The sequence below is a fragment of the Jaculus jaculus genome, chromosome 4 (assembly GCF_020740685.1).
Source record: "Jaculus jaculus isolate mJacJac1 chromosome 4, mJacJac1.mat.Y.cur, whole genome shotgun sequence".
Classification (NCBI taxonomy): Eukaryota; Metazoa; Chordata; class Mammalia; order Rodentia; family Dipodidae; genus Jaculus; species Jaculus jaculus.
The window spans coordinates 79,528,880-79,553,127 of record NC_059105.1 but is presented as its reverse complement, the minus strand read 5'-3'; the positions used below and the strand labels follow the sequence as shown (position 1 = coordinate 79,553,127).

General features: G+C 43.1%; 1 long non-coding RNA gene across 1 annotated transcript; it reads left to right on the top strand.

The window, feature by feature from the left end:
* Positions 1–2,049: 2,049 nt before the first annotated feature.
* On the top strand, positions 2,050–23,094 carry LOC123460047. The gene is made up of 4 exons (XR_006636760.1): positions 2,050–2,160; positions 20,083–20,180; positions 21,480–21,549; positions 22,977–23,094. It is a non-coding gene; the product is annotated as an uncharacterized LOC123460047 (long non-coding RNA).
* The last annotated feature ends 1,154 nt before the right edge of the window (positions 23,095–24,248 follow it).

Genomic DNA, 24,248 nt, shown 5'->3' with positions numbered 1-24,248 from the left:
CAAGGTGCCTCCCATGTCCCAGTGGAGGCTGGGATCGGAAGACCCATAGACAACCTGCGATTCTCACTTGCCTCATAGTTGTGTTGCTTAATTTTAAAACACTGAGCACATATTACTATTGTCATTGAAAACAAAGTTGCTTGTTGGGATAATTGATTACTTAACCCTGTAACAGCATAAAAGGACCCTCTGACCCTGAATGGTGAATACCCTTGACCCACTGAACAACAGTTCTTGGGAGAGAAGATCATAGGTGACTTTTATCTTGCATTCCTTGCAGTGGATTTTAATGTCCACCCCCAATCTGGGGTCATCTATCTGGAGCACTGCCAGCCTTATGAGGTCTCTGATTTAGAGGTTCCACGACTGCATGTGCACCTGACGGGGAGGGGGCTAAGTGGCAATGGTCATCTGAGTGTGTACTTGCCAACCAGATAGAGCTAGGGGACTGGCACTTGGTTTAATTATCATGCAGAGCTGCAGCTGGAGGCACCTCGAGTGAGTTGGCATCTGCTTTTGCCGAGCATAATTTCTGCAAATAATTAACCACCAGAATTCTTGATTCTCTCTAATTAATGAAGAGGAAGCCTGAAATCTTCAAAGTCCACAAATGTCATGCTGCCATTGTGCCTGGATTGATCTCCTTTGTTCTAGACCGAAGAGCATGCCTTTCCTGCCTCTCCTAATTCTTTATAAATTGAAATTTTCTATTACGAGTTGTGACAGCTAGGGAACATGTCTTCAGAAATTCACCTGCAGTTCATGCCAGTATTAGAATCCTGAATAATAATAATTTTTAAAAAGAACCATAATGGAATGAGCTTTCTGTCTCTGACCCAGAATTAATCATCGGAAAGAGACACCTATGAAAGGAGTTTGTTAATTAGGGCTAATGGATCTTGCTAGGTGGAGGCTAAGATCCTGGGAGTCTGCAAACAGTGGGAAGCGGAGACTCCTCCCCTTCTTTGACCAATGTGCTACTGAGATGGACCTTGATGACATTTTGCTTTCAGGGACAGGGAGTTGTGACAGGGCCACATCCGAGCTCAGTTCAGTGGGCAATGGAAAAGAAGACAATTCTGTACATCTTCCAGAAAGCATGTGAAAGTCATTGTTGTCACTGCCCATGACCTTGTGATCTCATCTGAACCCTAAGGTGGAACATGTCACCCTGTTCCAAGCATTTTTGCAAATTCCATTCCATGCATCAGCCTGAGGGCCTGTCTGTCTGGCCAGTCTTTCCTCTATAACCTCACTTCTCCCAGTTTCCTCCTCAGAGCCTACTGTGTTCCAGGTACAGCGACTTCCTCATATTCCACTGACTCGTCACATATGTTCCCCTCCTCAGGGCCTTTGCACTGGTTATGCTTTCTAGGTGAGGCACCATTTTCTAAATATTTCCTTGCTTGCTTTTTCCTTTGAGATTTTGGTTAAATGTTGCCTAAATGAGCCCTACATTGTCCCCACCAAGTAAGATGGAGCCCTCTCCCCATTCCTCTCACACTGCTATATTTTCCCCTCTTATCTCCTAGCGTGCTCTCTTGCTTTCCGTACTTCTTAATTCACTGTGAAATCTTGGTCTCCTCCTGCTCCCAGTATGGTATAAGGCCCCAAGAACAGGGATCTTGTGCGTTTTGTTCGCTGCTCTATTCCTAGCACCTAGAATGGTTGCCAGTGCAGGCAATATTTGTAGTGGAGGAGCCAGTCAGCCGCACACCGTGGAGCAGCTGCCGCACGTGTAAGGCTGCCTGTGTCATCCAGCACCACAGGGCAAGCGTTGCATGAGCACTGTTCCTTTTGCTTCCCGAAGTGTCTGATGAAGTGCTGTTGTTTTCCTTTGGCTGCCAAATGTTAATAATTAAAGTGAACAGTGTGATCTGAGTTAAATATTACTTGGGGTGCTTTCCTTTCCCAGTGGCTTCTGGTAGAAAGGAACTAGGATAGACTAGCGAAGATGCCTTTTTAGGACCAAGTTCCTTGGGTTTGTCCTGGTGGAGGGGGGAAACAGTCTTGCTTTCTGAGTTCATAGCTTGAGAGGTAATACTAGGGTGTGTCTCTAAGTTAGTGTTGATCCTACCCTAGAGGACACATTCACAGACATCAAAGAGAAGAAAATCAGAATCCAGAGCATCCCTGAGCCTCAGCATTTGTCTCAGGAAGGTCAGTAGCCTCTGCCACCTCTAGAGATGTTTGTCACCCCACAGGGCTGTAGATTCCATTGAAGAATACCTGGTGAGTCCTGCTAGTATCTGTAAACTGCCAGGGATTAGGAAAACCTGGCTCTGGTTGCATGTGGATAGATGAGGGTCCTGGAAAATGGACCAAGCCAACCTGATACTCTCTGCTTGAGTCATGCATAACAACTCAGTCCTAACCTCGGAGGGCCTGTCATAGGACAAGCCAGCTGCTGCCAGACTACACTCTGAGTCGATGCAGCAGGTTGTAGCCCTAAGTCTGTACATGCAGGTTGAATAACTCTGGCTGCTCCTTTCCTACACTATGATTTCTGCGGTGGTTTGGATATGGTTTGCCCAAGGCTAACTCATATTGAAACTTGGTCACCATAGGATGGTTTTGAGAGGCAAGGGGATCTTTAATAGGTAACTGCGTCATGAGAGCTCTACCTTCTTGAAGGAATTAATGTAGATCCTGAGAGAGTTCATTAATCTTCATGAGTGGGATGTTATGGAGGATTACTCACTTTCTTCCTTATCTCCTTTCCACTTATGCCAATCTCTTCACCTTCTGTTCTTCTAACATACGTGGGATAACATGAGGCCCTCCCCAGAAGCCAAGCAGATCCCCACAGCATGCATCTGGACTCCTAGAACTGGGAATAAAAACCAACCCCATTTCTTTTTAAATTACTTGGTCTCATGTATCCTGTTATACAATGGAAAGAGACTAGAATGGTTTATAATTCTGCCTTTTGAGTATTTTGCATGTTCTTCCATATTTTCTCCTCTGAATGATTCTGTTTATTAATTTCAGAGAAAAACAAGGAAAGGCCCAGAGTGAGGGTACTTGCCTAGCCGTCACCCTGTGATTAAATTGTAGAACCAAATCCTATACTCTCCCTACAAATTCAGTTTCTATCCCCAGTGCCCTTCAGTTCTGAAGGATATGTATCCTATTTTCCTTTTGGAGCTATAAATAAATTGTTCTTATGAGAAAAAGGTTGTTATTAATCCAAAATAAATGATTACTAAAGTTGACTCAAATTTAGCGGATGCTCAGAGACAACTTAAGTTAAGTCTCATGGGGGTAGACTTATGAGTTCTTATGTTATTTTTTTCATATTTAATTAATTAATGAATTTGAGAGAGAGAGAGAGAGAGAGAGAGAGGGTAAATAGTGAGAATGGGTGCACCAGGGCCTGTGGCCATTGCAAACGAACTCCAGATACATGTTCCACTTTGTGCATCTGGCTTTATGTGGGATCTGGGGAATTAAACGTGGTTACTTTGCTTTGCAGGTAAGTACCCTAGCCTCTAAGCTATCTCTCCAGCTCAAGTTCTTATGTTTTCCAGATATCTAAAATTCAAATCCCAAGGCTGATATTTGAAGGCCCTCTTGAAAGTCGATTTAAATAGCAAAATTGACCTTGCATGCTGGGCTTCCACCCTGAATTCTAAAGTTTCTTCCACACTCTTTCCTTCCACTACTTGAAGCAGCTTCTAAGACACTCTTGCAATTGCTAAAAGGAATGGAAATACCAATATTGCTGCAATGCAATGTGGCTTGCAACCAGCTGAGTGCACCACTAGCCTGGCCCTTATTTTACTGCAATGTAGGTCATTTGTTGCAAAACAGAGACTTGCTCCTCCGTGCCCAGCCCTCGAATGAAAAAGCTACTGAAGGCTCACTTAAACGTGGCTCCCACAGCCCGCGTCGGACTGGGAACCTTTTGCAAATCCTTTGTCCAGGCCTGTGGCTTGCCTTTGGCAAGTGCCTGTGACTGCTGTGTGCAGCCCTTCTGTTTCCTGCCTGAAGATAAGGGCGTGGGATGCCGGCAGCATGCAATGCATTGGCCATTTGGCTCAAGCGGAATAATATTGACTTGAGAAGGGAATTCATTCCCTCATGTTTATCCTTTGGGATCTTGTGCCAAGCTATCTATCAATCCAATATTTATTTATTTATATTTTATTATGGGGGGAAGGGCAGGTAAAGAGAGAGAATGGGTGCACCAGGACCTCTAGCCACTGCAAACAAACTCTAGATGCATGCTGCACCTTGTGCATCTGGCTTTATGAGGGTACTGGAAAATCAAACCTAGGGCCTCTGGCTTTGTCCCAAGCATTCTAACCACTAAGCCATCTCTCCAGCCCCAATCAATCCAATATTTATTAACACCATTTTGTTTTCAGAGGGTGGAAAAGAATAAAACTTTATATGTTCAAGACTTAGTTTAGGACTAGTCATCAAGAGTGGAAAAGCCCAGTGACTATAGGGCTAGGTAGGCAAAAGTAGTGAATAAATGAAGCTGTTTCATTATAGCGTTATTTTTTTGGTATGTGTGTACGGTATGGGTGCTGGTGGTGTGTGTAGGGGGAGTGGTGTATGCACACGTATGTGCTGCTCCAGGGCTCCATGCTTCACTTGTGGTGGATGGAGGAAAATGTCAGCGGTCCCTCTCCATCTCTTGTCCACCTGGCTAGGAATCCTCCAGAGCCTCATCATCTATGTGAGCCCCAGTGACTCTCCGGTGTCTACTCCCCACAGGACAGGGGTCGGAAACATGCATGGTCATGCTTGGCTATTTACATGGATGTTGTGGACTCAGCCTCAGAACCTCATCATGCATATACAGAAAGCACTCTTAATGTCTGAGCCTCTCTCCAAGCCCTCATTCTAGCATCTTTATGGTACTTTTTTTCCCTCCACTGAGACACATTTTCCTTGTATGTTTAACATTCAGGAATATTCTTTCCTTTACTGACTCATAGCCTGTTGACCTATCTTTATTTGACACATTTTTGATAGAGACTAGAATATCTTCCTCCGTTCCACACAGCAGTATGGTGGCCAGGACAAATGGCAAACAGCACTTTGTTTTAGTGCTAAGATCACTGGATGTGTCACAAAGAAAGTGTTGGGGACTACAACCAGGCGGAGGGTGGACGGGTTACTAGAAGGAGCAGCCACTTACTTGGACCATGTTACTATGCTGCAGGGTGAGAATGGGGCCCAATAGTATCCTATATCCTCAGGATCTTCTGCAACACTCTGTTTCCCAAACACATTAGGGGACAAGGTGCTGTTTCTGTCTCTTAGATTTCTTTTGGCTTTTCTTGTCCTCCATTTGCTATAGCTAAAGAGAGACTCTTCAGTGAAGTCTGATGTTTGCTAGTTGTCTGCTCCTGGGGGCTTATCTGTACCCCCTTTATGTGGCTGCTGGGCATTGCTTGTGCTGAACTTATCAGGCCAATGAGGGGACCCTCCCTAGCTTATTGTGACATGTTCATACATGGTACTGCTTATTAGGAAAAGCAGAGGCTTCCTCCAAAGTGACAAACAGACATCTGATTGACAGTCCCCAAAGTTCTCTGTGGTAAATGGCCATACATTCTTGTCTTCTTTATGTTGTAGCTTCTTTGCACTCCTACTATAAAGAAGTATCCAGACCTTAGGTCTGGGTTGGACAGTGTGACTTGCTTGGACTACAAGGGTAGTAGCAAGCATGGTAGAGACTTGAAAAAGATCTGCATCCTGAGGACTGCCAGCTCTTGGCACACTAGATCCTTGGAGTCACCATGAAAATGAGCTCAAAATAATCTGCAGGCCACCCAGACAAGAGTATACTCCAGCAGATAGCATGTAATGCACTAGACTAGTTAGACTAGTTAAGGCTCAGCCTAGACCAACTATTTGTACCCAAAGGAAACACACAGCAGAAACAACCTGCTAACCGGAGCCCAAATTGCCTAGAATTGCGAACAGCTACATGGTCATTGTTTGAAAACAAAAATGCAGCATCGCATGCTCATCCAGCTGTAGGCCAGCATCAAACTGATCCACGTTGAGTTAAAGATGACATAGCCACACAGGGGAACATGGGAAGTCTGCACAGGGATACCAGCCCAGTTTGCTCCTCTAGCACCCCAAGTTAGGTGTGTGTGTATATGTGTGTGTGTGTGCGTGTGTCTGTGTGTGTGGATATAAGAGAAGTACACAGTGGCCTAGAGAGAGCCATAGATGGAGGGACCAAATGTATATATTTGTGAAAACTACAAGGGGCCATGGAAATCTCCATCAAAAAGTGATGCTTAAAATGATTTTTGAGGAAAAGCCAATCACCTGGCACACCTGGAAACTGATAAGTTTAGACAGTAGTCAGTACTGTTGTCAAGGCATAAAGGCATAAAAGAAATAGTTACACAATGAGGGGAGGATGGAAAGATGGCCTGAAAGAATGTGAGAGCTGAGGCTAGAGGAATAAATAAATAATAAATAATAAATAAATAATCTTCAATATAGTCTAGGTGCTATGGTCTGCATATATCCTTGAAAATTCCTGTGTTGGGGCTGGAGAGATGACTTAGTGGTTAAGGTGCTTGCTTGCAAAGCCAAAGGACTGTGGTTTGATTCCTGAGGACCCACGTAAGCCAGATGCCAAGGTGGCACATGCATCTGGAGTTCGTTTGCAGTGGCTGGAAGCTCTGGCATGCCCATTCTCTCTCTGTCTCTCTCACTCTGCCTCTTTCCCTCTCTTGAATAAATAAATAAAAACAAAATATTAAAAAATTCCTGTGTTGAAAATTAAACTTAGGAGGACTGTGCCAAAATAATAGCAAAAGATGGAGCATTTGCAGCATGGCAAGGACACAAGGCTCTTATCTCACAGAAGGATTCATGCTATTACCTTAGAAGTGTGCTCACCCTCTCATTCCTCATAAAAGGATGGGTCTGGTTGCTATTTGCATCTCACTGTTTCTTCCTCTTCCATGGTGGGATAACACAGCAAGGAGGCCCTCACCAGTTTCTGGCCCCTCGACCTTGAGCTTCTCAGTCTTTGCAACTGTATGCCAAATACAGGTCTGTCTCTTAAGAATTACCCAGCCTGTTACAGCAGTGTAACATGGACTAAGGCATAAACCAATTTAAAATTTGGAAGTTTTGTAGGTGATGAGAATCGTTGAAGCAGTTTAAACACAAGAAAGAAGCATTCTAGATTATAATTTTTCCCTCAGTAATGGGAGTTGAATTTAGGGCCTCACTCATGCTAGGTGAGCGCCTTGCCACTGAACTGTATCCATAGTCTCCTTAAGAAATACCTCTTATTTTGAAATGGTCTCTTTAAAATGCCAGGCTGGCCTTAAACTCACTCTGTAGCTCAGCGGCCATAAACTTGTGATCCTCCTGCCTCAGCCTCCTCAGTAAGTAAGATTAAAAGCCTGTGTCACTAGATCCAGTTTCTGAATTGCGATTCAAGAACAGCGTCTCTAAAAGTTGGTGAATTAGAGGCAGGGAGGTACCTGGGAAGCTATAACCCAGTCGAGGCAGAAAGGAGGGGCAGTAGTGGATATGGAAGAGGACAGGAGCCAGAGTACACTGGCAAAGTCTGAGTGTTCAAGGCCTGGCTGTGTCAGGCCTTTGGGGGTGACTGGAATGTGGAGAAGGCTAAGGAAGCTTGTGACTTCCTATGCAGGCACCCAGTTGAAGCAATGTGATAAAGCAGCGCTGTGAGTGGGAAAGCTTTGTGCCATTAAACAAAAGCTGCATTTTAATTCTACCATGTGACATATCTGAGAGCCTGCAGTAGGGCTCCTCAGAGTAGGATAATGGGAAGGAGATAGGCCACTGGCGCATATAAAAGAATGGTGGAGTATAAAATTGAATGCCAGCAGCGTGAAGGGCAGTCAAGGGCCTTCTTTCGGGAACTCCAACTGAAAATAGCAATCGGCTGGCTGGGCTGGGCTGGCAGGGCCAGGCACTGTGGCTAGGTGTGGGCGCCATCCCTGTGAGCAACCTGGGTGGGTCCCCAGATGACCTTGGCCTATAGTTAGCTCTCATCATCAGCAGTGGCTGATTTCCAAAGTAGCAGCAATAGCAGCTGACAGCTTTGGAAGCATCTCTTGTTCTCGGTAAAGAAATAGTGCTCCTAAGCAGTACATTTTCAGGGTGGCTATTCCTCTAGTTTGACTAAGGACTTCTGTGACTGAAATTATGCCCCTGGTTTCTGTATGGCCATTAAAAACATTAACCACTTTTTTTTTCATGAGTCAAAATGCATTGGACCTCTTGTATAACTCAGAAGAATAAAAAAATATAAATTCTACCCCTGGGAAGTATGTCAAAGATATGCCTGTTTGCACGCTTTAGTTTATTAGAGTATCTTCTGTTCTCCTACACATCATAATAAAAGTATATTAGAATATAAGGCTTCAAAGGCAGAGAAGGAACCTAAACCTAATAGTCACATTAGAAGTCAATGCCCTTTGGGGATCTGAAGATGGAGTGGAAGATTCCATTAAACATGAGATGCTCACATAAAAATTCATGCCATCACCTAGCACTCAGGTTAAACATCTGGTGGTAAGTTTTCTCTGGTGTACAGCACCTGGGTAAAATACCCAGAGATTGCAAAATATTACTTTCCTTATAAGAAATGAACTTTAGAGACTACACTTCTTTTCAGGGCCACTAGAGGGCGGAAGTCAGATAGAGAGAACAGGCTACCCTGGAATAGAGAGAAGGCTTTTTTTCTTTTTGCTGTTCATTAAGGCACAGATTTTTTTTTTTTTTAAACTTAGGTAGACACTAATGTATATAGCATGATCAACTGAATTCATTGTTGAAATTCACATTAAAAAGTTTATGGTGTGCTGCACCTGCTCAGAATCTACAACAGTGAGGGGAAAGTGTCTTCAACCAGCATCTATATTCTATCCATTTTAGACATTTTGAGAGCCAATACATTATAGCTCTGTCTGTGAGTCTTTAATTTAGAGGATAAATCATTTGGCTGAAAAACCTTTCACAGATATTGGATTTTTTTAAACAGTATTGGTCATATTCGGAGTTCTCCTGGTGAATAATAATGATACCAGGCAATTCCAGACATTTTCAAAATAAAACATGCTCTGTAAACAGCCAGGATCAGAAGTCCCCCATGATTCTCATGTATTAGTTCAACACTAAAGCACCCTTATGCAGTCTCTAGATCACTGAGGTTAACTGGTCCTATCTCATTTACATGTCAATGAGACTGATATTTAGTTTTCTTGTTTAAATTCTCAGTTCCTCAGTTCCTTTGTGCCTCTTGAAAATGTCAGAAAGCATTGATGAAGGCTTGTCTCATCACCGAATAAAAAAGTTAACAATTACCACAATCAGAAACAAATATCTAAAAATCTTCTCAAAGGAGATTATTTAACTAATGATTAAAACATTTTACCAAACAAAAAGCAATTGTGTCTATGAATAACCATCCTCCTACCATACCAGACTTTTGAAGTGTCTGATAAAACCATATTTGGGTCTAAATGTAGGGGGAAAAATCACAATAAAACATCCTAAATTAATAAGGATCTTCCCTTTTACAAATCTTGGGGCACACTCACCTGTACATTAATACTACAAGACTGAGACAGAGTCTGCTGGAAACAAGAAACACTCAGCTCTGAAATTTGGGTTTGCATTTGTTAGCCATGCACAAAACACTTACCTCGTAGGGTAGAACCTCTAATTTCAGAAAGTGATGGCATGCGTTACTGTACCCGTTAGCAAAAGTCTTTGGCAGAAGTGCCATTGATCCTTGTGGTAATGAATAGACTTAAAACATTCTGGTGTCACCATCCCTGAAAAAGCACATTCATGTGAATATTTCTTCCATAGGCATAGTGAGATATTTCATGAAGGCTCATGGGCGTGACCGCTATGGAGAGATACTGCTGGTGAATGACAGAGCGTCTGGTTGATTTACATGAAGCCCCAAGTGCTCATATGAGAATAGGTTAGGTTTAGATTGACGAGCAAATGTGTAGCCAGACTTCTGGCTGACAAATGGCAGAGCTATGCCAGTGCATTCGCTTCTCTGGAGAGAGACCAAAAGTGAAACAGGAGGATCAAGTTCACTCTTAAAGGACATCCAAACTTGCGGATGGCCAAGTGGCTGGGGTGGTAAGCACATTTATATATTAATATCCCAAAATAGTATTGGGTGAGTTTATGGTGGAGTTGGTATCAAATCCTTGTGAAGCATCACATCACTGTTTACTGTGTGTGTTTTTATTGACATTCCTTCTGAAGGATTCCTGTGTTTTCAAGATAATTCTATTTTATTGGCAAAGTAGGTTTAAACTCAGTACTCTCTAAAAATGGCCTGTTTGTGTAAATCAAAAACTGAAAATAACAACTGACGAGATTAGTATTAAAAATGGTGCCAAATATTAAATGGTCCAGATTGAATTAGGTTTATTCTGGCAATGCACAGCTGAGAACAGAAATGTCCACACAGCATTTGTCAGGAGGGATAAATTGTTTGGACCACTCTTGTTTCCAGGCTGAAGTTGAAAGTTCAAGCCTTCAAGGAAGTGGCCTGACAGACTGTTCATTGACCCCTGTGGCATGCCAGGCACACTGCTTACACTCCATGGGCCTCATCTCATTGTCTTCTCATCCTTACACCATGGGGTAGGATTTTTAGTCTTTTTTTTTTAAAAAAATTATTTTTATTTATTTATTTGAGAGTGACAGAGAGAGAATGGGTACACCAGGGCCTCCAGCTGCTGCAAACGAACTCCAGATGCATGTGCCCCCTTGTGCATCTGGCTAACGTGTGTACTGGGAAATCGAGCCTCGAACCAGGGTCCTTAGGCTTCACAGGCAAGAGCTTAATCACTAAGCCATCTCTCCATCTCTCCAGCCCCCCTCCTTTTTTTTTTTTTTCCAGGTAGGGTTTCACTCTAGCTCAGGCTGACCTGGAATTCACTATGGAGTCTCAGGGTGGCCTTGAACTCATGGCGATCCTCCTACCTCTGCCTCCCAAATGCTGGGATTAAAGGCATGTGCCACCACGCCTGGCTTCTTTTTTTTTTTTTTTTTTTTTTTTTTTTGGTTTTTCGAGGTAGGGTCTCATTCTAGCCCAGGCTGACCTGGAATTCCCTATGGAGTTTCAGGGTGGCCTTGAACTCACGGCGAGATCCTCCTACCTTTGCCTCCCAAGTGCTGGGATTAAAGGCGTGCACCACCACACCTGGCATTCTTTTCTTTCTTTTTTTTTTTTTTTTTATAACTGAACCTGAGGAGGTTCAGATACCATAACGGTCCTTTCCAAATCTGCATAGTAGTGACAGGATTTAAACTTGGCCTGTTCATGTATATATATATATATATATATATATATATATATATATATATATATATATGATTTTTGATAAAGCCTGTTGAAGCATTGCTACTCTATTCTTGAACATTTGGTGAATAGAGCTGATTAAGGTGCAGCAGCTTGTCAAAGCTCTGTAGGGGCGAGGCTGGAGAGATGACTCATGACCCATGTTTGATTCCTAAGTTCCCACATAAAGCCAGATGCACAAAATTACCCATGCATCTAGAAGTTGTTTGCAGTGGCTAGAAGCCCTGGTGCACCCATTCTCTCTCTCTCTCTCTCTCTGCTTATCAATAAGTAAATAAAGTAAATAAATATTTTTAAAAACTGCGGGGTTTGAGAATGTTGGAGCAAGAAAAATGCAAAAACCAAGAGATGTAAGTTTGAATCCTGACTCCAGTGGCTTTGTGACCTTCGAAAAATGTCAAGCTTTTGAGCTGATTCTTTACCTGTGGAAAGTGTGTGTGTGTGTGTGTGTGTGTGTGTGTGTGTGTGTGTGTGTTGTACATGTTGTATGTGTGTGTTGACATCTATTGCTTTCAGTTATAACCACTATTGCTTTCATGAGCCACCAATGAGCTTTGAATGTCCTGTAGTTGAGATGTACATTTGGTTGATTTTGTTCTTTAAATGAGCTCGATGTGAAATTCAGTCAATGATTTAAATTCGGCCATGGAGTGCTGCTCCTGCTCGGTGAGCCTCCCTTCCTATGAGGGCTCCCCTGACACAGACTGTTCTTCGTTTCCCAGGCAGACAACTCCATGGGGTGGAGTGTGAGGCTTTGCTCACTAGTCAGCCATAGAAGGCATGCTGGACATGGAAAATAGTATCTGTGGCAGTTGATCTTCACTGTTAGCATGACTAGATTTGAAAAGCACCTAGGAGACACAGTGCTCTGTGTTTCTGTGGGTTTCCAGGAAGGTTAACTGACGAGGGAAGGCCCACCCTGAATGTCGGGGATACCATCCCATGGGCTGGGGGTCCAGAGCTGAATATAAATGGGAAATTGAAAAAACAAGCTGAGTGTCGGCATTCATCTCTCTGAGCTTCCGTCTTCATGAGCTGCCTCACCTTCATGCTGCTCCAGACAGAGCTGCCCCCATGCCTTGCCTGCCATGGCGGACTGGACCCTTAAACTGTGAGCCCAAATTGACCTTGTCACCTATTTTGTCACAGCATTGAGAAAAGTAACTAATACAGTATTTTATAATATCACCACAGAAGAAAGCCTCTAGAGCTAGGGTCTCATCCATAGGCTCTGTGACCAAATATACATACAGTTCCTATTTTTCTGTGGCTCATTCTGCTTTTGTAAATTAATGGGCTTTACTTATCACCCTCCTGCCTTTGTTCCTAACGGGCTACCCTCTGTGGATGAGCCTTCTCTGAGGTTGGCTGTCTGCTCTCAGAGTGTACCATCCCCCTGCTTGTCATCTGCCCCTGCTCATGTGTCCCCCAACTCCTTCTGCTGATAGAAACATACATTGGCTCTCCTGCCAGGGCATCGGTCACCCGCTGCTCAGCATTCTTGAGGCTTAAATGACTCAGGCTACGCTGTTTGGAGGGAGCCGTGCTTGAACATTCCTTTGATGTTGTGCCTCGTGACACTCAATGGCTAAATTCAAGCTTATGCTATTTGACCAGATGCCAAATGTGCTAGCCTGAATATCTATCATCTTACAGATAGCTGGATATAAAAAAATAAGACGAGACCACTGAGAAAAATATTTGCACTTACTTTGCAGGGCTATTTAAGGTAAAGCTTTCATTGATAGTTGGACAGGATATTTTAGATGATATAAGCCAAGGTACGGCATTTTAGAAATCCATTTAATGTATACTGTGTGCCATCTGTATATGTGATATTAGGTATGCAAAAAGGGACAAAAGATTCAATAGTCATTTCATCCAAAGCATTTTCTGGTTCATTTATACTATACTAATATATTGTTGAAAAATGTATTCCATTTATTTCTAGTCCCTTTAGTTATTTTCTCTTATTTTTGTTGTTGTTACAAAGATGTAATCATGCAGAATATGTATTTTGAATTTACTTTCCTTCATTTAACATTATAAGAATATAACCTAAGTAGCGTTCTGTTAGGAGTACATAATGGGGAGCTTAAACACTTCTATTTCCTTAGAAATTGAATTTGTTCTACTTGTTTCCCAAGTATTACTATTTTTTAAATTTTCTATGGAAAGTGTTCATATGTGGAATTACAGGATCAAAGAGGACAGTTTAAATGATCAGTATTGTCAATATTCATTGGGATTGATTTCCAAATGAGTTGTCCAATATCCATTGTTGGATTGTTTCTACTTACTATTCCCATCATTATTGGGCGTATATATGTGCCTGTATCTATATATATGTATATGTGTACATACATCCATGCATGATTTTCTTATGTAAAGAAAAAAAGCCCTTTTGGGAAAAAAATTCCCACACTTAATACTACTCTAGCCTGGAATTCACTCTGAACTCTCAGGGTAGCTTCAAACTCATGGCGATCCTCCTACCTGTGCCTCCTGAATGCTGGGATTCAAGGCATGCGCCACCATGCCTGACAGTAGTATTTTATTATTTATTTATTTATTTATTTATTTGACAGGGAAAGGTGGGGAGAGAGAGAGAATGGGCACACCAGGGCCTCCAGCCACTGCAGACGAACTCCAGACGCATGCGCCCCTTGTACATCTGGCTAACGAGGGTCCTGGGGAATCAAACCTGGGTCCTTTGGCTTTGTAGGCAATTGCATTAATCTCTAAGCCATCCCTCCATCCCAATATCCACTTTTTATTGAAGTCATATAACAACCATAAGAGCCAGAAGATACTTTAAATAGAAGACCATTTGAACTTCTGTCCCTTTGTTGAGTACTTATTGCCATACATACAGCTGACAAAGTCAATAATTTGTAGATGACTAGAGACTGGGAAAGACTAAGTGTCCTGCCCAAGTTCATGTAAATATTATCAGAGCTGGAACTTGATCTTGCTTCTTCTAAGTCCAGGCTTATTTTGTCCCACTGTTCCATAGCTGCCCCTTAAATAACACGATGGGGCTAGCCTAGCAAGCTCTTCAAGAGCAGTGCAGTGCTGGTCTGTGTAAGTGGAGTAAATGCACAGCACTGGAGAGAAAAATGTCCAAATGGTGCTGTTTCTTGAGAACCAAGCCTTCCCTCAAATACTGAAATGCTTCTGATTACTTTACTCAAACCATTTCACCTTCCCATATACACATTTAAAAGATTTTAAAAGAAAAAAAAACCCACACACATTATTTAATAGTGTTCAGGAGTTAAGAGTATTTTAACTAAACTCAGACATACATGAGTGATTCTAGTTGGAAATCATTCGTGCATATCTGAAGGCAGACTCTGGCCTTTGACTTTACCTTATTAAACACAAGGAAACTCATAGTTAAAATTCCATTCTTAGCTCCCCAGCCAAGATGGAAATGGCCCTTGCCATAAAACATGATGGACAAGGCTGTCTCAAGTCTCAATAACCTGTTGGCATTGTAGCGTAGGATAGTCAAATTATTGTAAATCAAGATCTCACCTTCATTTCTCAAAAGAGGCAAATGGATTAAAAGTGTATATGGCATCCTTTATCATGAGAGCAGACGGCAGGGTTTAAAGGAAATAACAAATACCTCCCAGCTGGAGGGCATTTGAGGCTCCAGGGTTCGCTTGGAAGGTCATATTGGGAGAAGGATTTGGGATATGTGCTACTCACTTATTTGCTGGATGAAAAGAAGAAAACCCCGTTAGAAGGCCACAGTCATGTGCAATGGTAGGATCTGCCAGTATTGGCCTATGGCATGGCTGTGGGGCAGCCATGTGTTCTTCCAGAGGCCCTGGATGTGTGAGCTGAGGGGGAGATTGAATAGTGGCTACTGGCAAAACTCAGAGAAGGGCTCACTGACCCCCACCCCCAGCAAATACAACACTGTTATCTACTGACCATCCCTTAATGGAAATTAAAAACAAAGCACAAAGCAAGACAATGACAAATCACCAAGATTTCATTTACAAAGATGTGGTTCTGAATGTGGAAGGCAGGCATGTGATTCCTACTGACATCATCATTTCTGTTCTGCTGATTATTGAGAAAGCTGCTTCCTTCTTCAAGTGTACAGCCCGTCTCCGAGGACTTCAGTGCACCTTCTGCGCACAGATGGTGATTTAGACTCACTGTGCCTTTGGGGAAAAAATATCTGGATGATGTAGGATGCATCTACATCAGAAATGTGCACTTCTCCTTGGGTCCCTTGTTTTACAACCATATTTTAACTTCAATCAGTGGAAAAACATAAACTAACCAAACAGTAATGCCCAGCCTCTTTGGAAAGGCTTGGATTGCAAATCCATGTAATAAGATCTCCACTCTACCAACATATTTTCACAGTCATTTGCCTCAAAGTCCAGGGAATAACTAACTATATGGTGTACAGCTCTGCCCGAGGCTGAACTCCGGTTGTGCTGGTGGCACTAGAGAAAAGGCATGCCGAGTGCAGCTCAGGGGGTCTCCTAGTCTAGTCTGCTGTGCCTGGAGTGTTTTCTGTCACCTCCAAACATTGCATGCTGTGATAACATCCAGTTCCAAGGCTCATGCCCAGTGTGACACTCAGGAATGCAAGTGCGATGCAGGCAGAGTTGGACAAGATGGCAGGCAGTCAGACGAGCCAACACTGGCCAGGATGTGGCCCGGGGAGCGGCTGACCCTCGTGTTGCCCCGTGTTGTTTTTGGAAGGCTCTCCTTTGGGTTTTTACCAGTGGGTGGTCCCTTAGGTCTCCTACTACATTCCAAATATTTCCAAAACTTTCTGAGAGGTAGTGTTCAACTGAACGTGCACATTCTCCTGACTGATGTGGCAAGGCTGGGCAGGCACCATTCCTTCCTCCCATCACCCTCTTTGTTTCCTTTGAAGTCAGATACAACACAGCAGAACTTGTGAACTCCTAAGACTGGGTGTTCTGCAGAGAGGCTTTTTTTTCCCCTTTGTTTGTTTTAAAACCCCTGGTTTTATGCTTGGTTTAATGCTCAGGGTTTGCAAGCGTCTTAGATAGCCCACGAGAATCAGTAGACTTTAAGCAGTTATTTCCAACACTTAAATTTGTAAATTACATGCTTGTACTATTAACCTAATGCATCTTGATAACTAAATAGATAAAGTTTAAAGGTGAAACATGAAATAATTTAATTTTTTTGATGGCACAAAAACTGCTGTTGCCGTCTTATTAAGACTGTATGCTGATTTAGTTAGATGGAACTGAATTGAATAGTATTACTTAAAAAGCTTGGTTTTTCACTTTGAGACGTGAGTCACCAGTATGTTAAGTTTATTTTTATACCTGGTTTTAGTGACTCCTGCAGCGAGAAACAATGTCAGAGAGAACACAGGAAGCACATTGTCTGTACTTAACTAAATCATGACTCATTTTTTTTCCAGTCTTATCTACAAGTTATACAAAATTTTGTCAAAAGCTTACTAATAAATTTCCATGTGCCTCAGAAAAATCAAAATACTCTTATAATCTGCCGGGCATGGTGGCACACGCCTTTAATCCCAGCACTTGGGAGGCAGAGGTAGGAGGAACACCATGAGTTCAAGGCCACCCTGAGACTCCATAGTGAATTCAGGTCAGCCTGGGCTAGAGTGAGACCCTATCTCGAAAAACAGAAAAACAAATAACAAAAAAACCCCAAAACAACAACTTTTATAATCTGATCAAAAGTACTTCCCATTAGTCAAACCACAAAATGTTAGAAGGCAAAGAAGTCTATGATGCATCATTTTTCTATACCTAGACAGATAGAAAGGAAAATAGGAACACATCCAAAGCTCTCTGAAATTATGTATTTGAAATATGTTTAAATTTATTTTAAAAATTCCCAGTTTTCAAATATGTACATATTAGAATTTTTAATAAAGGTGTTAGGATTTAGGATTGATGTATTCTCCAAAAGGCTCATGAATTGAAGCTGTGTCTTCTGAGGCAAGCAGTGATTAGAGGTGAAGCTTCTGGGAAGTGATTGGGTTATGAGGGTTCTGCCTTCATCACTAGGTCAATCCACCATTGGATTCAAATTTGAATGAATTATTGGGCAATGGTAGCATAACAGTATGTGTAGGCTGGTTGTAGAAACTATCAGGCTTGGCAAGTTGGGGGGTGTCACTGGGGCTGTGTCTTGTCCTGGCCTCCTCTCTGCTTCCTATCTGCCACCAGCCCTCTTGCTCTCTCTCATACTTCCTGCCATAATGACACAGGAGTCAGCTCAGGTCCACAGCAGTGGAACCAGTGGAACATGGACTGGAAAGTGTCAACTTGTGTGCTGAAATAAGTCCTTCCTGAAAACTATTTCTCCCGAGTATTTGGTCATAGTGACCAAAAAGTGATCAAAAGAGGTAACACTGTTTACAGAAATAAACTTACACAATGGTGAGAACATTTCTAAATAGTCTCTTTTGGGGGGAGGGGATTGCTGAGAATACAAATCAGTGGCTGAGTACTTGCCTAGCATGTCCAAGGCCTTGGGTTTGATTATAAGCACTGTATGTACAAATAAATAATCAAGTAAATACATCATTACTCTTCAAAATGATTCCTCCATCTCATGCATTTCACTTGCCCAGCAGGTGTTTTCTGACTCATGGGGAGAGTGCCGACGCTACCTTGGCTGGACGCACTGTTTTTGCAGAGCCCAGTGTTGGCTTGTATGTTCCAACAACTTCTTGTCATCACAGAAATTTTAAAAACGCTTTTACCCAGTCATATGGCAGAAGGAGTGCTCACCTAATGAGTGGACCTGATTTGGTTCAGCTAGGGAGGGGGTGTGTTTTAGAAACAGTTTAGACAACTTGTAAGAGAAACACATGAATGTATATGCAAGTCCCTGGAGTAACCTTGGGTGCCTTGGAACAGGGTAAGTGAAGACAGTTTGATGAAGGCCCTTGTCAAGGCTGGGGTACCATTCAGGGAAGCAAGATGAAGAAGCCCATACTGCCCTTCTCCCAGGCCTGAAAGAACAGGGGAAAGAGCTCTCAAGTCTGTGCAGAGTACCACCAGAGGCTGTGGCTGTGGTAGAAGGATGGAGTCTATTCAGGATGCCTTAACAGAGCTAGGGGTCTGGTGGCTTAAACAAAGAAAACCTATTTCCTCAAGTTCTGAAGCTTGATATCTAAGGCTAAGGTGCCGACAAGGTCGGTTTCTTCTGAGGCTTATTGCTGGCTTCTCTCTGTGGTCTTCCTCTGTGCTTGTCTCTACGTCCATGTCTTCTACCATTAAAAGACCCCCAAGCACACTGGATTAGAGCCACTCCTAATGATCTCATTTTGACTCTACCACCTGCTTCCAGATGCAGTCAGGCTCTGATATACTATGGATTCAGAATTCAACAAGGGATATAGATGAGCCCATGGCAGGCTCTCTGCCCATCTGCAGTGCAGGGAAGGGAGCCTGTGCAATCATACCTCAATGGATCCTTCTTCCGGGTCACCTTGCAGCTTCCTGGTCTGCCAAGACCACCTACTAGCTATACCCCAGTGGAAACCAGAGGCAGACGAGCCTGCTTTATGTCACCCTTAAATGGCAGCCTGCCAGGATCTAGAGAAGAAAAGAGAGTAATTTAGAGTAAACAGAGTATACAGCTTGCATGGTCACTGTATTAGTTGTTTTGCTCATTGCTGTGACAAAATACCTGACAGAAGCAACTTAAGGAAAGGCTTGTGGCTCGAGGGTTCGGTCCCTCATGACTGGAAGTATGGAGGCAGAAGCATGAGGCAGACATTATGCCAGTCAAGAAGCAGAAAGATGAATGCTGATGCTCAGCTCCCTTGCTCCTTTACCATTTATTTATTTTTAGTTTTTCATTACTTATTGATTTTTATATAAAAAGGTTGTACTCTTCAGACCCCTTATTCCCTACCCCAATTCTGCTAGGGGTCTTCTTTGCTGGGGTTATTGGTATTCATTGTGGGGACCATGAGGCCTCAGTCTCTTCAAGGTGAATTGGGGCACAGATCTTCAGGCTATTCCCATCAAGAACCCTGAGGCTCTTACGATCTTTCTGCCCCCTCTGCTACAAATGCTCCCTGAGCCTTGGCAGTCTAGATAGAATCTGATTGAGTGTTGCTTTCTCTGTGGACTCAGTGAGGTTTGAGTGACCAGGGTGTCTGTCACCATCTCCCTGGAACTGGTTTAATGGCTATTCATGAGAGCAGCATTTGTGTCACCTTTTCCTTTGCAATGACTGCTGGGCCCAGGCAGGTGAGGTGGAGGTGACCCATCTCATGGTAGACAGTCGGTTCTCTCTCCTTGATGTATCCTGATTCTCCCCAGCATTTTCCACCATCTGTAAGATAAAACAATTTCTCCAACAAAAAGTGAGAGCAGTTTGAATTAAAGGGGATAATCCTAGTTACTAGAGATTTATTGATGTGCATATGCACTCCTCTTAGTTAAAAAGCAGTCGAGGTTCTCTCTGGATCTATTGATTTCCTGTCCTAGGCAATCTGGCTTGGTTCTCAGAGCCACATACGAGATCTCCCCCACTGAGTGGGCCTCATGTCCAATCCATGAGAAGTTGTTTACCTGCATTTCTGGCTGTGTGCCCCTATATTTATTTATTTATTTATTACATATGTATATGATGTGTGAACATGATCAGCTTTGTCTGTGTATAAGCATGCATAGAGGTCTTCCTCTCACCATTTTTCTTTTCTTTTTTCTTTTTGGCAGGATCTCTCACTGGGCCTGAAGCTTACTGATTTTTCTGGACAAGTTTATCTAGTATCCAGGGATTTCCTGTCTTCCCCTCCCTAGCACTGGGATCACAGGTGTGTGCCACCTCACCAGCTTTTACATGGGTAGGAGTGAGCTAAACTCAGGTTCTTGCACTTGCTTGACAAGCACTTTACCAATTAAGTCACCTCCCCGGTCCCTCTTTTCCCTTTTTAATCTGCTCTCTTTTTACCCCAGTTCAAGGGACAGTGCTTCCCATATTCATGGGAATATTCCCATATTCCCATGTGTTTTCTTTAACCTCTCTGGGAACTCTCTGAAATATACACTCAGAGGTATGTCTCCTAGGTGAGTTCAGATCCAGTCAGGTTGACAGTGCAGGTGGTCATGGTGCAGAGCTTAGAAGACAGGCGTTTACAAGGGTTATGAATGGCTAACCTAGGAGGATGGAAGTGGGAGAGATGTTCCTAGTGAGCTGGAGTACATGGCTCTGTGGGTTGCACGGGCCGCTGAGTCTCAGGGAGCCATGGCTACTAGGCTCAGCTCTGTGGGTTGTGCCAGTGGGAGCATGGTATAAACCACAAGTCCTGTTGACAGTTACAGACATGCATTTGCTATGAGCAGACAAGAGAGAACATGCCTTCTGCTGGACAGGCAGTCTTTCAGCAGTGCACAGCCGGCAATGAGTCCTCTTAGCCCAACACTGTGTGGCTCTGTGTGACAGCCTTACCATAAGTTCCAGGTGTCAGACAACACCCCAGCAGTCAGCTTTCCGGTCCTCCACCATGAACAACTTGAAGACTTAAGTTTTGATGCTGTGCTCTGCAAGCTGGCAGCCTTCTTGTTCCCGGTAGAAAACGAGAATCAAGCCATGGCAAAATCCAATTCCATCAAGTTTCCTTGGCTGGCAGTTGCTGGATAACCAGAATTTAAATATGGATATGGTAGTTTTTCCAGAAAAATATAGTAATTAATGTTAATTTAATCAATGTTTCTTGTTAGCATGTCAGGTAACCCAAGTTTAAGAGATTAAAATTGTTAGTGTCAGCATTGGGTTGTTTTTATGCATCAATCACCTGCAACTTTTGGTGAGAAAGCTGCATACACACCCCTCCAGGGGGCGCCCTTCCCATGGTCATTGTATGTTTGCTCTTTGTGGCAGATGACACAGAGAATACCAAGAACAGGGTATCTTGTCCATCCCCAGTGGGTAGATAGTTGCAGTGTGGGTAAGTGGCAGAGGAGGAATCCATGCTTGTGAAGCAGCAGAAGTGTAGCTAGGAAAGGTCACGGTGACAGTACTCGCAGGAGAGAGGTATGTGCGTATGCCTCAGTTTCTAGACAGTGTCCAGATGCACTACATCCACTGTCCTTCACCTTCCTGTGTTCTGCAGGCGAACCACAAGTGAAGGATCAGCAGAGAACACCCACCGCTGTGCTCAGACAGTGGCAGCCTTAGAAGAGGTAGGCTCTCATTGGGTTTAAGGGCTGAGACTGGGGAGACTCTTGATAGCCACTGGAGGAGAAGAACTGCCCAGGACTAGGGGGTCTGTGACTGCTGTGGAAGCCACTGGAACCCTATCTGAGGCAGGGGAGTTTCCTACCAATGAGCTGCATCTACACTTAGCCAAGTCCAGTTCCTTCTTTTCAGGAGAGTGGAGAGGAATTCTTTTTCAGTGTTCACAGAGGGACTCAAATACATGTGCATGTAGACCAGCCATTTCTGCTAGCTGCACCTTAGGCCTAGCACCTTTCCTTACCTAGCTTTCTCTTCACTATTAGTTCCTCATGCTCACTGCTCATTTTTGCCAACACTCACATTTCAACTACTGGGTTTTTCTGTTCATGGCATGAAACGAAAAAGTATTCTTGGTAACAGAAGCTTTTCTAACCATAGGGTGAGTACCACTTTGCAAACATTTTTGTATAATCTTGTAAAAGTGAAATTAGCAGTTGCACTGCTCACCATGAATCCCATGAAAGGGTATGTGCACATGTGTCAGGAGACCATTGCAAGCACGTCCACAATTGCCCACATGTCTACCAACAACCAAGGAGTATACAGTGGAAATTATATAAAATAGAAACAAATGTTATAGATATGCAAAAGTACACAATGCTAACGATATAGTTAACAAAAGAAGCCAAATAAAATATCTAAGGCCTCAAGTTGCCTATCTGGTATGCCAGTGACTCAAGCTGATCCAGGTTAGGAAAGCATTTGTTTGATTTTATGTGATTGTGTATGTTTGCTGAGTATGATCTGTTCTAAGTCCTTCCATTTCCCTACACATTTCATTGTATCATTTTATTCTTATTGCTGAGTAGAATTCCATTGTGTATATGTACCACAGCTTCATTCTCCATTCATCCAATGATGGATAATCTGAGTTGATTCCAGTTCTTAGCTATTAAGAATTCAGCAGCTATAAACATGGTTAAGCAAATATCTCTGGAGTAAAGTATGGAGAATTTAGGGTGAATGTCCAGTAAGGGAATAACTTGGTCTATTGGTAGTTCTATATTCATCTTTTTCAGGAATCTCCATATTTATTTCCACATTGGTTTACGTATGCTTTCCCACCAACAGTGAATGAGAGTTCCTCTTTCCTCATATCCTTGCCAACATTCTTGTCAACTGATTTATTTTCATGCAACTTGCAGCCCAGATAATAGGGATGGAAGGGTTTGGAGAGAGGGGAAGGGGAGTTGGAGGGAGATAAACACAAAACTAAACTAAAAATGAACTGGTACCATAGAAAGCTTTCTCCTTGAAGATAGACTAGAAGATTTAACCCTCAACAAGAGTATAGGGGGACCATCTGAAAAGAAGGGGCCTGAAGAGGGTGCGATGAAACTTAACCTTAAAAAATTTTGGTTCTGACCTCTAGCTATCAGTACAAGAAATCAGTGCTACCCACATTGAGCTGTTGATTGAAGAAACCTATGAGGTCCCCAAAACAAGACATGCTTCTGCCACAGCACTTGATTAGCTGCCTGAGGTAAAAGGTAAGACCTTATTGCTGACGACACTATATGTTGTTGACATAAAACATGGAGAGACCTGTCTGGAATGTGGAAGACAGCCAGTCCCCAGATAGCCCATCTAGTACTGGAAAGCACTACATGAACTACTGGGGAACAATGGCCAGAAGCAGTGTGAGCAAGCAGGGGTCTGAGCTACTCTGAAGCAACCAGCCCTACAAGAAGTACACACCAGTGCAATGGTGGTGCACAGCTTTGGTGGGAAACCAATGACTGATTGGCTAAGAGATCTGCTCAGTGGAAAGGAACCCATATCTGAAACTGGGAACCAGGTCAGAATCCTATGGAGACAAAGATTATGCTTTCTAATGCCAGGTTCCCACTAGTCTTTGGCTAAAAGAAGAGCTATATCCATCAAAACCTCCCCAAATTAATAACACTTATCCAATTAAACCTATGCTGATTTCGCTCTCTGTTGGAGAATTTACTTTTCTTTCTCAGAAGGTTTCAAGACCTAAGGAGATAAGCCACCCCTTGCGTTTTAGCCAAAGCCCACATGAAACCTAAGAGGAAGGGGGGAAAGGAGCAAGAGTGCTGCTTCCATGGTGAGCCTGACAATCAGCGCCAGGGTGAAGGAGACAGAGCCTGAGGACACTCAACACATACCAAAGCAGAGATCCAGAGGCTCCTAAGAGCTCATCACTGAAGCAGACTTAATACAACCCACCACGGCTCAGGGAATTTTGCAGAAAGGGGGCAGAAAGATGGTAAGATCCACAGGTTGGGTCATCATGCCCAGAGGCATTGCCTCCCACCAATAACTAACTGCTGCTCTCACAATGTATAACCCACAGCCCCATGGGGAATATAAGCAGATCCACAGATGAGGGTCCCCAGTGGGGGGCAGGGAGGAGGGAAAAGATGGTACCAACGTCTTTGTATAATGTATCCATACAATGTATGCTCTTAATAAAAAAATTAAGGCATGATTGTATTTATTTTACCATTCAAATATAGGTAAAACTGAGCTCTTATTTTCAGTATTCATATTGCAGTGGTAAAGTTAAGCAGTGCCTCTGAAAGGCAGGAGCTTTTCATGACAGAGGAGATCTGTGGGGAAAACCTATGCTGCGGGGGGGGGGGGGATGGCTGTGTTCTGTTTCTTTTTCTTTTTTTTT